The following is an 18,534-nucleotide window of genomic DNA, read 5'->3' as shown; positions in this document are numbered from 1 at the left end:
GTTAATACCTTTTTGCCAGCAGCTTTTTGCTTTCTCTTGCCAGAGACAGCCTCCGATTTTGAGACTGCGTCATCAATCCAGGAGCTGTAAGGGCCTAAGTTTTTATGTATGTACTTCCTTGATCCAAGGCTGAAATAAATGCATATTATCTATTACATGTACTGGGCTGCCTGGCAGCTGGGTCTCCTACCAGCAGGGTGAGGTGCAGAGGTCACTCTGACCCATCCAACCTCATAGAATCATAGAATGGCAGAATGGCCCAGGTTGGAAGGAACCTCAAAGCTGACGGAGCTCCAACTTCCCCACTGCATGCAGGGCCACCAACCTCCACATTTAATACCAGACCAAGCTGCTCAGGACCCCATCCAACCTCTCCTTGAACACCTCCAGGGATGGAGCATCAGGGACAGGGATCTCATCTGTCTCTCCTTTTGCTCCCAGTGATCCCAGCTGGCAGCTGGAGGATGCTCACAGCACCCAGAGGCTGCTGGGGCTCCAGGAGTGAAGGCTTCATCCCTGGGGTATGTATGGGATGAGCCCCAGACACACAGTGCTGTCACAGCATCCCTGGTACTCCCCCCTGGCCACCAGCAGTGTTGGCACATGTCATAGTGCTGTGTGCTGTGCACTGGGTTGCCTACCTTCATTTTTCCACCCAGTAAGTTATTTCTGGGAAGCCCTGGGGCCAGATTCAGACTGCAAATTGAGCAGTCAGATCACATAAAATCGTTCTTTTCTCCTCACCAGGGAGCCAATAATGAAGAGCACTCGTGTAACCCATAATCAATGATTTATTCAGCTTAAGTGATTTATTTTATTCTGCTTCTTTAATAGCCATAAGCAAAACTTTCTGTCTTTAGAGGTACTCAGCTCAGTGTTGCTGTTTTTACACATAAGTAATCCGGGAGTGTTCCTTGCTCACAACAGTCAGAGCAAGTCAGGTCACACCGGCTTTGTTCCACAGCGGGGCAAGCAATCACAGATACCAAAGTCTGTTTGAAGAGCATTTCATGCAAGGTGATGTTCACACAGATTTTCTTGGAATGCAAACATGAAACAGTGGGAACTCCACGAGTTAAAGTATTTATGAAGTTCCAGCATTTCCAGAAATGAAAATGGTTACATGTTTTTGCATTAGGGGGAGCAGAGAAGCTGTGTCTCTTTGCCTTTGTGCTCAAAATACATTCACAGAATCACAGAATCACCAAGGTTGGAAAAGACCTACAAGATCATCCAGTCCAACCATCCACCCATCACCCATAGTTCTCACTAATCCATGTCCTTCAACACAACGTCCAAACATTCCTTGAACACCCCCAGGGTCGGTGACTCCACCACCTCCCTGGGCACCCATTGCACTGCCTGACCGCCCTTTCAGACAAGCAGTGTTTCCTAACATCCAGCCTGAACCTCCCCTGGCGCAGCTTGAAGCCATTCCCTCTGGTCCTATCACCGACCCCCAGCTCACTACAACCTCCCTGCAGGTTACAGAGAGCAATAAGCATTCATCCCTCTGTTCTCTGGGGAAGTTACTCAGGATTGCGTACTGTATTTTCTTCTTCTATACTCACAACTTTCTATTCCTGTTTTTCTCCCAGCAGTCCCCACTTGTCACTCTTTCTCAGTGCAGCACACATCAGCTCATGTAATTACAGACACGGGTTTCGCTGAGCGGTCATTTAAAATGGCTCTTTTTCCAGTTTTGCGGAGGCACTGGGCACTCATTTCACAGTTTTAACCCCTAAGAGAGTGGTGGCTCTGCTGCAAGGCCCAGCCACCTCATCTGGGCACAGCAGTTTCCACAGCTCTTACTCTGATACCTTGTAAAACTTCACTCATTGGTTTCCATTGATTCTTGTAGGCATGAGCACAGCCAGTACTTCCCAGACCTCCAAATTGCTGTCTCATTAGCAGCTCAGCATGCCGTATCTTGTGCATAATAAATGAAGCGCTGTGTCTGTGTATCACGCTCCCCTTCCATAGGCACTTTAAAAGCACAGTTATTTTTCTGATTTCTTTTCTCCATTATTGTCTTTTCCCTCTTGTCACAGTTGCCGAGTGATTAAAGGACATTCATATACTCCATTTTTCCCCATTCCAACACTTCCAGCAGCGTCAGACCTTCAAGCACAACTGACAAAAAATGAGAGACCACAGAAAGTGGCAAACACAGCCTAAAATAAAATAAAATAAAATAATGGCCTTAATTAAAATAATACTCGAGATGAAATCCAGGACCACCAAAGTAATTAACAGTTTGGGTTTTCAAAGCCCTTGAAGCAGTTACATGGTGATGCCATATGTAGTGACCCACACAGCCCTCTTCCAGCTTCCTGCAGCGCCCCATGCCCATAGAGGAGGACAATTCTTTAAAACAGGGAGAGAGGAGGGAAGAACTCTTTGAAAGGGTGGATAAAAGCAGAATGAGGGGAAATGGTTTGAAGTTGAAGGAGGGCAGATTTAAGTTGGATATCAGGGGGAAGTTCTTTACTGTGAGAGCGGTGAGGAGCTGGAACAGCTGCCCAGAGAGGCTGTGGATGCCCCGTCCATCCCTGCAGGTGTTCAAGGCCAGGTTGGATGGGGCCCTGGGCAGCCTGGGCTGGAATTCAGTGTGGAGGCTGGTGGCCCTGCCTGTGGTGGGGGGTTGGAGCTTCGTGATCCTTGAGGTCCCTTCCAACCCAGGCCATTCTGTGATTCATAAGGAAGGTGCCCAAGACATCTCCCTCTGCGGCCAGGAGTTACCCCTGCTCTTGACAGCCCCTCAGCAGGAACTTCAGTTTTTTCCTTCACCAGTCATTCTGGTTTAGCTTTCCCAAACAACCCTGCAAATCAGGGTTTAGCTCTGCTACCAGAAGCTGTTGTGTGCAGAGGGGGGATTATTGGAGGGGTGGCTCCAGTAGAGCTGAGTAACGCATACAGGATAGACTCAGTTCCAGCCTCCACGGGCTGAGCCTGCTTGACCTTGTACTGTATGTCTTGTAGCTCATTTTAGTTTCTGCTGCACAGGATACAAGGTGACCACAGAACAGACTAGATAAAAAAAGCTTATTTTGGTGTTTCATAATCCATTACTCATTTGTACTTTGTTGTAGCCTTTTTTTTTTTTTTTTTTTTTTTTCCAGCAAGTAAGGCTGTCAGGAAGGATATTAAGAGAAAGAGTAATGTATCTCAGTGTCAGGATCTGCAGGCACCGCTACAGGGAGAGCAGGAAGCTGGAGACCCATGTAAGATGCTTGTCCTGTAGGAGTGGGCTCAGTGGGCAGACATGGGTAGTTACAGCCTTACTGCATACAGGGAAGGAGCCATCGGTGTCAGAGCACAAGACAAGCAAATCCTGGATGAGGTGGATAGATGAGAAAAGCTAGTGACTAATTTCAGCTGCCTGACTGTGAGGCATTCAGTCCTGCTTGGGATGCCCTACAAAATATCCTATCTCCCTGCTGTAGCTTCAGAGCTCAGATGGATGTTCTACAGGATGTACCAGCCCCAGGTGTGCCTTATTCCATATTTAGCATGTGTGGACACCTAACTTTAGCAAGCGAGAAGAAGACCAAGAGAGTGCTCTGAGCAGAGAGGTGGGAGGCAAAAACACTGGACCAGCAGTTTTTCTGGAAGAAGGAAGGCCATTGCCCTGCAGGCACTGAGTCATGGCAGCAAACCACGAAAGGCTCCATTTCTCCAGGTAGGGCAGTTTGCTGCAGCTCCCAGATTCCTCCCCTGGTACCTCAGGAAAACACAAAACTCTTTATTAAATTAGAAGAGTCATAGGTGCTTCTGGGAGGGAACATTTAATACATTAATATCCAGCAAATCGGATGGAACACACTGCAAATGGGAGCAACAGCACACTGCAGAGTCCCATGGAGCACATCTCTCTGCATATCCATCACTCTGCAGCCACAGTGCCATCTTACAAACGTCAGTTTCAAGGCACAGTGCTCAGGATGGAGCCTCACTGTGAAAGTGTGGGAGAAACCCTACATACTTGGAAAATAGAAAGGTTACATCCTCAGCAGAACATGAACCTGAGCCTCAGTAATGGATTGGCTCCTAACTCCCAAGCTCTAACAGAAAGCTAATTTTCTTTATGTAATTAGAAGTGTCATATTCAATAACACTTTCTGATCCTTTCTAAAAAAGAGAATTAACTATAATTTGTTGTAATACAGTCCCATTGATTCTTATTCAGAAATATAGATCAGGTAATTAGACTTAATAAAAAGCAGAGAAGAGAGAAGGATGTAAAATTCCTAAACCTATAGTGAGGTCATCATCTGTTGCAATGCATGTATTGATTTGCATTATTGCCCGAAACACTGAATTCTTAAAAGTAACAGTGAGGCCTTCCAGATGTGCTCTGCTGAGGGGAGGAAAATAGCAGCCTGTGGGCCCTTCACAGCTGTCGTGTTCCATGCCTTCCTGCAGGCTCCTGAGCTTGATGCATTTCAGTTCTTTTTCAGCCCCATCTCTGAGACCCTGCCCAGCACCAGAGCTGGGGCAACAGGGAAAGGAGAGGAGAGGAGAGGAGAGGAGAGGAGAGGAGAGGAGAGGAGAGGAGAGGAGAGGAGAGGAGAGGAGAGGAGAGGAGAGGAGAGGAGAGGAGAGGAGAGGAGAGGAGAGGAGAGGAGAGGAGAGGAGAGGAGAGGAGAGGAGAGGAGAGGAGAGGAGAGGAGAGGAGAGGAGAGGAGCAGCCTCTGTCTCTTCCAAAGCATTTTCCTCCTGCAATGAAAAGTGACACCCATTCACTGCCCAGGGCCTCCTCTGAGCACTCCACAGAGTGGTTCGAGGTGTCCCTGGGACAACCTGCAGGTCTCCCCGCTGCCCATCCCAGGGTACCAGCTGGCACTGCAGGGCACCCCGCACCTCAAACATTCCACTCCTCAAACATTCCCAAGGATGCAGTAATGGGGGAAAATCCTCCTTGCACCTCAAAGGACACCAAGGGGACACAGCAGGGTCAGACCCAGAATCCACCATTGGAGCCCATGCTCCAGTGACAGAGATCAGGGAAAGCAGCAAGCAGAGAACATGCCCAAACTGCATCTCAGAGCTGGTGAGTGCTGCTGAGATCCAACCGCCTGTGCATGGGCTCCTGCTGCCCTGCAGGGATGTGCAAACACAAAAGGGAAAGTGTTTCTCAAAGCAAGGCACTTTCTAGAGTGCTCTTAGCAAAGCTGCCAACATTACAAAAGAGTAGAGCATTACAAAGGGGTAGATCCCACCACACAAAGTTAGATTAAGAAGTGAGTGTTAGACCACGCTTTCCTTTACAATTATTTTTTTTCTCTGAGAAATACACAGGATTCTCTGCACAAATCCTATTATTTGTTAACAGGATTTGTGAATGTAGCATGCATATGATGCTTTAAAATTTGTCACGTTTCTCTCTGATTCTCTGCTACCTGAGTTGCAGATCCTGCTAGCTCCTTGCTCCCTCTTTTTCATTTTATAACTTATTTCTTCCAAGTGACCTATAAAGGAAAGGGCCTTAATTCAAGAGTTTTTCATATCCTGGCTCTTATGCTCAAGTATCAAACAACCTCACTCCAATTGGCTGATCCGCCACCGTGCTCTGATGGAACAGCAACGATTGAGTCAAAGAAGAGTACACATCTCTTTGCTGAGATTGCTTTCAAGAGGAAAACAGAGGGTGTGGGAGTGGGGAGCTGGGCTGATTTGGTGGCACGTGCAGGAGCCAGGCATGTCCTGCTAAGGCGGGGGTCCCTGAGAGCCATGAGCTGCTGCTCTGTGTAGCTGCACTTGGGAGCTTAAGTGCACAAAACCTTGCCTCAGGAAAATATTCTCCTAATGCTTCAGGCAGGAGAGTATTTAAAGCCCCGGAGCATTTCAGGCATCTTCGACTGCTTCATGCATCCAGTGCAGTGGTACAAAAAATATGTGGAGCAGATGTCTCCCTGTAGGAACCCACCTGGCTATTCCTAAACAGCTTTTACACATGCAATTAGTCTACAGTGGAATTTCTTTCCCAGTTAGAATCTAACTGCCTTGCTGCCCTCTGTCAGCCCACATTTAACAACTCAGGAGCATGGTCCCTCAAAGCCAGCTCTAGGTAGAAGCTGCATATTGGAAGGGCACTGCAGCCGTGAACCAGGGCTGTCACCATGCACCATATCCGTTACCATGAACAATTTTTGTCACATGCACTGTGATGGTCACCATAAACCATGACAGTGATGGTGCACCATGCCTGTCACCTTATCCCATGTCTGCCACCATGCACCATATCTCACCATGTATAATGTCTGTGACCACACGTGGGCCAGCTGTGCCCTGCTGCACTGCTCAGCCCTTGAAGCAGAGCACAGAAAACTGCTGTACGGCTCAGCTTTCTGAGACCCTGCTGGAGCCAACAGCCAGAGGGAGCAGACCATATGTCTGAACTGGGCATGGAGTTTGGCTTTGGCAGTGGCCATTCACATGTGACATTCCACATACACTTGAAAATGAAAAGAACAGAAAAACCAGAAGTGAACAGGAAGGTACATCAATATGTGTGATTTCCTCACACAAGCTCACAGGGAATTCCTCTTGAAACATTCCCTTTTCTTTGCATGCAAACTTAGTCTGTGTTCATCGAGCACAAAACATCATAAAGTCTTTCAAGCAGTTTGAACAGTCAGTGCTAGACGTCACATTGGGAGCCCAGGATGTGTGAAACCGGCTTGAAATTGGGCAAAAAAAATTATCCACAAAAATAAAAAACCAGTTTCTATTCCCCTGGGGTCTGCCATCATGTTTTCAGAGCCTGGAACTTGTATGCATTCATAATGTGGAGAATTATAAATATTCATACAGAGACTCATAGGCTAAAATTAAATGAGCTCATCACTGTTATTTTTAGTGTAATGAATGGAGGCAATAAGAAAATCCCAAGAAAATGAATAGATGCAATTGGGGTAATAGCAGTACCTATTTTCCCCATTTCGGGAACTGATGTGAAATTGAGGTGAAAAATACGTAGATAAACATCTACAGGGGAGGCAGCAGCACCGGGGGGTCACAGCCACATGTGGAGCCAATTCAGGGCTGGACATGACACACCCCCAGGGGTGGGAGCATCCCGCAAGGACATGGATGGGGCTGGGAGTGCTGGGAGGGAAAACAGTGAAGTTCCAACTGATGAAACCAGCCGGTACACATTGGCACAGGAGGGAAGGAAATCCTCATAAACGCCTGCAAATTCCTTGTTGCAGCTGCCAGAGGGTTTGAGCTGTGCCTGGCGGGGGGATCAGCAGCCACCTCTGTTTTTTCCTTTGTGAAGCTGGAGCCCAGCTCACAGCAGGATGCTGCCTTCCACAGCTGTCTGAGGTCACATCTCCTGGCCTGAAGAGCTGCTCTAGCTACAGGGAAATGATGTTCATAGGTCCACAGCGTACAAAGAGCCTCTCAGAGAATGCCAGAACTGCAGGGGTTGGAAAGGTGTGGCAGGAGAGACACCGACTCCGTTGCTGGTGCAGAACAAAGGCTTTTGTTGTAGGTGCTTACGATCATTTATACCTGCTCAACAACCCCTTGGTCACATGCACCAGCCAGGTGCCTCCTGTGTGTTTCTGTCTGGCACAAGTAGCTACCAAACTTGTTTATTCATTTGCACGGTAATGACTTTCTGTGTCTCACAACTCCCCCTTTATTAATTTGAACAACAAGCATTTGGTATTAATATAAAGAGTATGTACCAACAAAGACGCAAAAACCAAAACCACATTGATCTGCATGATCTTTCAGACCCACAGCCCCAAACCTTGACACCACTCATCGAGCTAAACCCAGGACTTTTCAACGTGCAGCTTTTGCCCCACAGATCAAAAATGTTCTGAGGTAGTTGTCACACTGCTTGGTGCTGAGATACTGCTTGTAGTGTCCACTACCCACTTGCCTCCGTAGGCTTCATTACCCAGAAGGCTGTCACAGATCTGAAGAAGCAGCAGGAGATGTTGATGGCACAAACAGGGCTTTATGACTTTGGCTGGAACCCATCACAGTCCTGTGGAAACCCAAGCATGTCCTCTTCCCCAAGTAATTAACAGAAACTGACCCTTCCCACTGACCAGAACCCACGTTTTTAACCATCACAGGTGCCCTCCCTGGAGTCCTTGCTCATTCACCATTCGTTGGAAGTTAAATGTTGAGCTATTGGTGATCCACTCATCCTGCCACCAGTTCAAATAATTTAATACACATGCTGCTTTGGCCAGTTTCTCGGCTGGGGATACACCACTCATTCCCCTTTTTTGTTTTAGAAGCACGGCCTTCAGTGTGCTGAGAGTGCATCTGGTAATAGCTGTGGTTGAGCAAAGATGTTTTCATATCCTAGTGCTGTAGGAAATCTCTGACCTGTGACAGACATAATAGGGTCAGGCCATTCGTGAAACACCCGCACCACAGCAGCTAACTCCACTGCCAGTGGAGATCCCTCCACAATAGACATACCAGACACACAGTACAGTTAATAATCTGTGCCCTGGCAGATGCACCGATATTGCTCCAGGGAAGCCTTCCGTGGCCACCTTGAAAAACAGCGAACTCTGAAACAAGCTCTGTAACAAATTTACAGATACTGGCAAAATAAGCACTGAAGGCTCCAACCCGCTCAGCAACAAGTCTTTGCCATCCCATGATGATGATGAGGGTGCTGATCATTTCTGCCCTCACACTGCCCTCACCCGCTCAACAACCCCTTGGTCACATGTACCATCCGGGCGCCTCCTGTGTGTTTACATCTGGCGCAAGTAGCTACCAAGCTTGTTTACTCATTAGCACGGTAATGACTTTCTTTGTCCCACAGGCCTCTGGAGCTCCCCCAGCCCAATCCCCTGCAGCAGAGCAGGGTGCACAGAGAAGCACCCACGGGGGCTGCGTATCTCCAGAAGAGACCCTGCCTGTCAGGCATCCGTTCCAGAGGAGAAGCATCCTCCTTTGAGTTATCTTAATGTACATCCTTACGAACAGCCTGGGGAGTTATCAGTGCTTACCCCTAACTCGGCCTTCCTGGGGGTGCTGGTGACTGGGCACATGGGGCATCAAGGCAGGCACAGCGTGCCCCTCTGCTCCCCATGGCATGGGCCCTCCACAGGCCATCGATGGCTCAATCTGGGCTACACAGCAGCACAGGGCACGGGAATGCCGGCTGGCCGCTGGAGCACAGGGACACTGCGTGGCACCCGCAGCTGGTGGCACAGAGGCTGAGCCATCCCTCTGTAGCCAATTATTTCTGAATGGCTGGCTTAGTGAGCGCGCTTTCTTCCTGCGGCAAGAACGCAGAAGTGACTTTGCCTTTTAGTTTATGATTCAGATCTCTCTTTTTTTTTTTCTTTTTTTTTTTCTTTTTGACATAATGTGACATAATACAATGTACTGGATGAAATTATGCACAGCCTGATTGTGTGCTGAATTGTCACTTAGGGCAATTATTTCTTTTTAATAGTAGTAATTGTTACTCTGAGTTGCCAAGGATAACCGAATCCCTGCAGTAAGTGGAGCCATTTGTCATTCATGTAGTCTTGATAAATATTAATTGAATTAGCTGGCTGTATTGACAAACAGAACGACGTCTGATCTGAGGGAAAGGTTCAGGGGAGTGTAATTTACCCATAAATACTCCGTGCTTTTGTAAATCAATCTTTTGTTCTTCTGGAAAGTATTTGTTTCTACCCAAAGACCCAATGACTTCGGATGACAAGTTCATCAGAGCTTTGCCTTTGAATGCTCTGTGTTTATTTACAGATATATACTCTTGCTTCTCAGTGTAAATCATAAAATGGCTTTAAAAAAAAAAAAATACACAAAAAGCATCTGTCTTCTGGTGAAAATAAGGAGAATGATACAATTGTGTTTGTAAAACCAGTCCTCCAGCTGCTGTCTGCAGATCCAGCTGGGCCTTCTGCTGTCATTCATGTGGCGGAGCTGTGCTTCCCAGCACAAAGCGCTCCGTGCCCTAAAGACAGAGCTGAGGACCATGAGGACAGTGGGCACACAGCAGGGGCTGCACAGGGCGGCCCTCAGTGCTCCCTATGGAGGGCAGGGGCTGCAGCCCCCCACCATGAACGCAGCCAGCATGGAGCTCTGCCATCAGGAGCCATCATCTTGGGAACCACCACATCCGCCCAGTGTTTGCAATCAGCTTCACTACACATTGCAAGGAGTTGAACCATTGGATCAAGTGAAAAGTAAAGGTAGTATTTCGGAAAAGCTTCCACGCTCAATTGCAAAAGCAGATTTGGCCTAGCTTGAGAATGCTCCTGTTTCAGTGAATGCCAATGGACACATATTTCCCACCTATCACAATGTCATGCAAACCAAATGTGTAGCTGTGTGCGCAACGCCACACACAGGCACAAGTCACCTGGGCAGACTGCAATTACATGAGGAATATCCCAAACATAAAAGAGGCTGCAGGCTGGCTGGTCCAGCGAAGGGGTCACAGGACACGGCTTTGGTCTCAGCAACATCTGAGCATTTTCTGGAGTTGGTTCAATATAACAACTAATGTGCTGTACAGGTTTGTCCTTTCCACCTCTCTATAGCAGGAGGACTGCTTTGATTCTGAAATGTTTTGGATTACATTTTAAATAGGTGCTATCCTGCTTTCAGAAGGCTGAATGATACCAGTCCTACCTCACCACTTGTTGGGTTCCATTCCCACTCACTGGATGTGCTTATTCTGAGTGCTTGGTGCTGTCTCCAGTGTGGGTACGATCATTTTAAAGGAGAAACATCGAAAAGTATTTTAGGAACAGATTTATCAGATCAGATGCTTTCTTCCATTCATTTATTTATTCATTCTTTCACTTATTTTCACACAGCAATCTTCTCCACTAGTAAAGATCTTCAGAGATGAGCTGGACCTGCTTCAGTGCCTCTGAACCCCTCCAGGAGAAGAAACACGGGGAAGGAATGTTTCTGATAATTTGATGGCAGTGACTCACCTATCTGAGAGATGTCACTTTGTGAGATAACAGTGCAAAAATAAACACGAAGAATGGTAAGAAGAGTGCTCATTTCAGAGGAGGGCTGTCCACCTGCAGCACACACATACGGCTGGTTCACATCCCGCTCTCTGTCCTTGCTGTCTGGAAATGATCACAGCCAAATGGTCAGAGCAGTTCCTAGGGAGCTGAGTTATTCCAATGTAGATTCCTCTCCTATTTTTCCACTTCAGGCGCCAGCAAAAAGAGAGAGCTGTGCTTGGTGAGGCAGACGCCAGGCTGTGTCCTCACTCTGCAGCCTTGCAGACATTTTTCATTCCCACTAGTGATAACAAGCAAAGACAAAGCGCCTACCATAGGGAAACATGATAAATGTTTTATGAGCTGTTAAACGTGTATTAATCATTCATATCCGGATGATTAAAAAATTAATACAAACTCTGAAAATGATTTAGGAATGCACAAGCTTACGTGGACAGATGGAAGGAACTCCTAGAAGAGGAGGGCAGGGGAGGAGGTACCACTGCAAACGGCATCCTGTCTGACCACGCAAACACCACACCAGCCCAATCCCACAGAGCCCCCACCCCTTAAGCCTCCTCGGTGCCAACAAGTAGAGGAGGTGGGGGGGACATGAGCACAGAACTTGGCCACCCCATTTGGTGGCAGCCACCCATCCGGCCCCAGGGTGAGACACTGTGGGCAGGCAGCTGCAGGAGCTCTGCTGCATTCAGCTCTGCTGCAATGTGATGGAAGACAGCTCCAGACTGCTGTGATTAAAGCAGCACTGACCTGTTGTAATTAAAGCTGAAGAGATTCATTCAAATTAACTGGAGGAGCTAATCTGAGTTGGAACTGAGCTCTTATTATTTCTTCCCGTGACCATTTCCAGCAGCCCCATTGCTGCAGGTGCTGTGCTAACAGTGGCAAGACATGGCAGCACCACATCCCTGCTTCTCTGCTGCACCTCAGATTTTCTCGTTTTAATATGAATGAGGAGATTTGTGTTTTTCTTCTACATTTGTTGTAGCAGCTACGGAAGACTTTGGCATAATATTGCCTTATGAGATAACCAAGTCAGAGTGCAGAGCCTGCAGTCTTTGTGCTTGCTGCATAACATCACTTGTCATGAAAATATTATTTCCTGATAATCTTCTTCCTTGTATTATGAACAAAAAAAAGCATCAGATTGCCCTCAGCAGTGGATTGCAGGAGGCTTAGCAAGTCAGTTGTTTATAACAAATAGCAGACAGAATTTAACTAAAGTTTGAGGACATCAAAGGGTAGAAGTTATCTTATTCCAGCACAATCAGCCCATTTGCTGTAGGAACAAAGCCCAGTGCAGGCTGCCTGCTCATGGTGCTGACCCTTCTGTGATAAACACTGTTTCTTTAGTGTTTCCCATCACAGGACAATACAGAAATGTGTGCAATGCAAATAGGCACTTGTGTCTGCCTTGCCTTCTCTAGGGAACATCCTTTGGTTTCCCCCAGAGGGTGGTGACGCACTGAACAGGTTGCCCAAGGAGGCTGTGGATGCCCCATCCCTGCAGGCATTCAAGGCCAGGATGGATGTGGCTCTGGGCAGCCTGGGCTGCTGGTTGGTGACCCTGCACACAGCAGGGGGTTGGAATGGATGAGCACTGTGGGCCTTTGCAACACAGGCCATTCTAGGATTCTATCGTTCCATGATTCTATGATTGTTTTTTTCCTCCAGATAAAAAATGATGAAAAGCAGCTCTCAGGCAGATAGAGATGAGCAGAGCATCTCCAGCCAAGCAGGATTCTGTTGGATCAACCTGCAGAAGGGCTGCACTGTGAGTCAGGGCACTCTGCACTGTGACCTTGGGATGCTGAGGGGCTCCCAGCCCCTGGGACATGTCCTTTGGGTGAGCCCTTGCCCTGTGCCCCCTGTGCAAAGGTGCAGCAGAAGGGAAGCTGAGGTGCTGCTGGTGGAGGAACATGCAGGGGCTCTGCAGCAGCAACATCAGCTCTGGATGGGGCGAGCACTCTGACAGTACCATGCTGCCTTCCCACAGATCAGATCTGCACCACAGCTTCAGCAAGACCGTTAAAGTAACAAAAAGCTCAAAGCAAACAGCCCCCTCTGTCTCTCTGTCTCCTTCCGTCCCTCAATCCCCCCTACCTGCCCCCCCACCAAAAAACAAACAAACAAACAAACAAAACCAAAAAGAAAGATAATAGAAAATGAAAAGAAAAAGCACAGAAAAGAAAAAGCACAGAAGGTGAACTGAGCAACGTGTATTGGTTTCCTTGCTCCCTTCCCCTCCCAGCCATGGGACTGGGAAATGAACCCGAGTGGTTCCCTCAGAAATAGCTGCTAAAAACTGGACTTTCAGGAACTGCTGCATCCACTGTCGGGACTCGTGAGCCATGTGGGTGGCTTAAAAGGGCTTGAATGGCTGTTGGAACTTCTAACAATGAAGGCTACATTAGACTGAAATCTCACTGAAAGCTCTTAGGAACCAGATTTTACAGAAACATTTTAGACAAATATTCTTCTCCTGACTTAGAATCCTTCAGCTGTTTTCCATTTCCCACAATTGTATCAAGAAAGGGAAGGAATGGGCCTGTTTCCCTTTGCAATACTGCTGTGCTGAGAGGAAGAAAAAGAGAGAAAAGGAGGAAAATGCCATAAGTGGGGCTGGGATATTTCCCTTTTGTTTGCTTAAATAATTGTTGTCCATTTTTCCCTCAGAAAATTGAACAGAAGTAAATGCAGGGGAAGAAACTGGATAATTGCTCATTGCTGCAAGAGATGTGGGACCAAACTGCAAACCCGCGTGGCTTTGATTACAATTAAGGGGGAAAAAAGATGATTTGTCATCCAATGTACGATGACAATTTATTCTCTAATCACTACCTCCCATCAAAATTTCTCCAGTCTGATATATGAGCACTTATTATTGTACCTTTCTATGGTGATTCAAGGAACTTCACAACAAAAGGTTTTAATTGTATTTGAAATGATGGTAATAATTCAGGTATACACAATTGCACACAATATTATTGATTGAGCAAAAGGTGTTTCTAATATTGCGTCTGCTTAATGAATTTTCTTTAATGGCAATACGTCTGATTCAGTATGGGAGCAATGCAGAGGAGAAAAGTTCTGCCTGGAGTAAAATGCCATTGACCTTCTCCTGGTTTCTTTTCTGGTATGACAAATAGGTTTAATTTCAAAGCTTTTTAGGAAATTGCATCAATATTTAAACTGATTTCCAGCTTGCTTTGAAAATGTAAATTCTCTTCCTTCTCCACAGGCTGGTGCTGCACAGCCCACTGCTCAGGCACTGGTGGTGATGTGAGCCATGGGAAGCATCTATTAAACCATAGCAAACTGGAACAAGAAGGCTCCGGAGCTCTGTGCAGAGGGTGCAGCATCTCATTATCTGCTGTTCTCTCAGCATGGGCAAGAGCTCAGGTTTGCTGGGTGTACCAAATCCAATCAGCCCGTGATGTATTTTGGTACAAGTTGAAATAAGGCTGCCTTCATCAGCATGATTGCTCCTTCCAAATACACTGAGGAAAATAAGAATTTAATCCTCCTATTTACTGTGGCTTTAATGAATAGGACAGACCTTTTGATAAGAGGGATTTCTCTCTTTTCTTCTTCAAACCTTGGTACTTCCCTTCTTTTACATTCAAATATTAGCAGAACCTAATTTGATAGTGCCCTTTACCTACAATAGGTAGCAATTACCAAATCGTGGCATTGAGGTCTAAGAAGGTACTACAGGAAGGTAATGAAAAGATGTGGCACTTTGAAGTCTTCAGACTGCTGTGCATTCTGACTCCAAGCAGATTAAACACGGCTGTTTATTCACAGCAAGTTATGCTCAGGGACACCAAAGACTGAAGGCTGAAGCAAGGGTGACCATGCTGGCAGCAGAAGGGCTGCAGGAAGGGGAGCAATTACATGGCTGCGTCTGCACTGCACATGAAATATCAGTTTGAAGACTCTCGTCTTCCTGGACAACAGCAAATCTCTCCAGTGTTAGTGCAGATGTGAGCAGGAGGGCAAAGAGCAGCACTGTTACCAGCTGCTGCCTTATGGTTCCCAGTGATCTCATCATCTCCTGCCCAGCCCTGCTTCCCTCCTGCATGAAATGTGCAGAGCGGTACAACAGGGCAGGGAATGCAATTTAAGTTTAGGATTTTGAACTAAAGCTTAATTATATCCCAGAATGTACTCTGCCTTTCACATTGGATTCTAGATGGATTGAGATTAATTATGCTGTAGAGATCTTTCCCCCTCTGGCCTAAATTTCTCTGTCAAACTCCTTGCTTATATATTTTGACTGGGCAATAAACCATTTTTTAAAGACAGGAAAAGCAGAATTTCTTTCTCCTTTTAGTAGTAAGGGCTTTTCTGCACTGGAAAGGTTCATCAATTATACCAATATAATTACCATATAACTACACTACAGTAATTATTTCGCCATAACTCTTCCTGTAGCGACTGCTATTGAATAAAGCTACTTTTTCAATATACCTTAAATCTATTCCCTAGCAACACAACCTAAATCAAAACATGTCCTGTTACTGAAGAACAAATACTGTGTATTAGGAATTGCACTGCAAGAAGCAAGGCTGTTCAGCTATAGCGTCAGTGCAGGCTCAGGATGGTTGTGCAGTACCATCCATTGCTCTGCAGGTCCTACACCCACTGCCTGGGGAGCAGCAGCTTGGCATCCAGGGGTGCTCCAGCTGGAAAGGGAAGGGGAGGGGAGGGGAAAGTGAGGGGAAAGGCTGGGAGGGAAAGGAGGGGAGAGAAAGGGAGGCGGGGGGGAAGACAGGAGATGGCCATATGGGGCACAGCCATGAATCTTGGACACTTCTCTTGGCACTAACGATGAGCTGTGTTTTATCACCTTTGTCCTTCTCTAAGGCAAACTGAACAAGCAGGCCTAATGAGGAGGAACTGGTGGACATGCAATGAAAGATGATCTGTTTATGCATTCACTTGTAGCCAGCTGTCTGTTTGTACTGAACCCTGATTATAAGGCTGTAAGGTGCAGGGCTAAGCTGGGGAATCTCTTTCACGAAAGCAGGTGAATCAGCAAATTGCAGGACAAACACTGGTGTATATGCTTAGCTTGCTAAGATCAAATCACGTAGAGGACTTTCCAGGTTCCAAAAGATGGTTGTGCTGGTGGCAGGTGTGCAGTAAGTCTGGGATGGCACCAGTGCCATTAGCAGCATGTGTGTGCCGCCATCTGTCTCAGTCAAGGTGCAGTTCAGAAGGAGTTTAGGACTGTAAGTCTTCTCCTCAGCTCTGATTATTTCTCCTGACATTTACAGTTACCATTATTGCAATGCTAACTTGCAATAAAATAAATGGCTTAAATCTCATTTCCGTTTGCAATTCATGATACATAAACCAAAAGCAAGTAAAATAAAACTCTCTGAAGAATAAATGAACTGCTTATTTCAGGGCAAGTACACCCAGGTATTCTAACAGCATTGCTTTAGTGGTGGCAGTGTGCTTCAAACAGCACGGCCATGTGTGCACAGCCATGGAAACCAAGTAGGTGTGTGCAGAGGAGTCTCATGGCTGTAAGCAGAGCAGAGACCCAGACAGCAGCAGGAACCTGGGCCCACTGTGGCCTGGTGGCTGCAGACACCCCACTGCATGCTTGTAATATGCCAGAGCCAGCAAAGGGCTTTGCCTGGTAACTGGAGGAAGTGATGGGAAGTCCTGGAGGGCACTGTGGAATGGGAAGCATAAAAGCTGTGAGCCCCCATCCCAGGCTGAATACATGGTTCACACTGGTGCTGAAAGTCTTTGATGCTCTGGTGTCTCTGTCTTGTTCATGGATGCAAAACATTCTGTGTGTACATTACACAAGTAGTGCACCACGTACTCATTCCTTAGTGTATTTAACTGAGGATCATGGTGCACACATTCAAGGAATTTTTTCCATTGTTGCATATTTACCAGATCACGTTTGGTCCAGCAGTGCTTGTTTTCAGTCATAGTGCCGCTGTTGGAGACCTCCAGTAGCCACTGTATCATACAATGATAGAATCCTAGAATGGTCTGGGCTGCAAAGGCCCACAGTGCTCATCCAGTGCCAACCCCCTGCTGTGTGCAGGGTCACCAACCAGCAGCCCAGGCTGCCCAGAGCCACATCCAGCCTGGCCTTGAATGCCTGCAGGGATGGGGCATCCACAGCCTCCTTGGGCAACCTGTTCCAGTGTGTCACCACCCTCTGGGGGAAAAACTTCCTCCTAAGATCCAACCTGAACTTCCCCTGTCTCAGTTTAAGACCATTCCCCCTTGTCCTATGTACCTTCTTAAATCCGACATTGTCCTCAATGCAACAAAGCCAAGGTGAATAGCATGAAAAAATAATGACCAGGGAACAACGGTTCACGGTTTCTCCAATCGTGAGAACTAGGGGTCACTGAGCAAATGATCTAACGGTAGCTTAAAATAAAAACAGAGTTTAATTAGCAGAACTTTTCTTCCGCATAATGCATAATTAAACATGGAAGTGAGAGCCATGGGAGAGATGGGAAATTAAAAATATAAATATCCTTAAAAATAATTACATGTATTCAGGACAAAAAGATCCACAAACTAATTGCCTTCCATACAGCAGGTGAAGCTTTGTCTCAACAGAAACCACCGTTAACATCCAATTTATTTTAATAAGGCTAAAATTTAACACCTAGTAGGCAGTGCTGAAAACAAAGGTATAAGGTAATAAACTGGGACAAGCTGATTTTTTTATAAGTATCTGTATATGTTTTGTATTCATTAAAGAAACCGTGTTTATGTTTATACTGTACTTAGTGAGAGAAACTTTATAGATCCAGAAAACACCTTCTTTAGTTGTCACTCTTATTCAGCCTTCTTTCATCACACTCTGATAGGGAGCCTCGTCTTTCTACACAGAACAGGCTTATTGCCTTTCTAAATCTATCAAAGTGAAATGATTACATATTGCCACGCATGTGAATGGCTGACAGTACAGAGCCCAGGGAGGACACTGGACAGCAGCTCCTCAGTCTTTTTTTGTCCCCTATTCTCATAGCCCCATATTCTCTCTTGGCTGCTCTTCACAGACAACAAGGGCTATAACCAATGCCTTCAGGCCCTGCTCACACACACACACACAAAGGGGGAAGAAAAAAAAAAAGGGAAAAAAAATCATTAAGAGAGAAGAGACCTCACTGGAATAAGAGATGCATCACTACACACATTTTATTCCCCTCTGAAAGCCGTCTATGGTTTATCACTGAAAGCATATCAGAAAATAATGAGCTCATTTTTTGTTTGTTTGTTTTTCCCTCATGGCAAAGCAGCCAGCAACCAGAAAATAAGCTGTTATTCTTCATGGAGGATCAAATGGCTAGTTTAGTCATGAAAGATTTGCTGTTTCAGAGTGGCTAGCTTGCCTGGGCCAGTCGTCTCCTTCTGCTCACTGAACAACCCGCATACAGCTCATACATACAGCCATGAGCAACTGGATCAAGCAGGACTGGCCGAACACCAATTAAAGCTTACAGTGGGCTTTAATGGGTCTCTCACTGCACCTCTCTGGGGGGCTCAGGGGTGC

This window comes from Excalfactoria chinensis, chromosome 5, assembly GCF_039878825.1.
Source record: "Excalfactoria chinensis isolate bCotChi1 chromosome 5, bCotChi1.hap2, whole genome shotgun sequence".
In the NCBI taxonomy this organism is placed as follows: Eukaryota; Metazoa; Chordata; class Aves; order Galliformes; family Phasianidae; genus Excalfactoria; species Excalfactoria chinensis.
Note: the sequence above shows the minus strand (reverse complement) of the source record.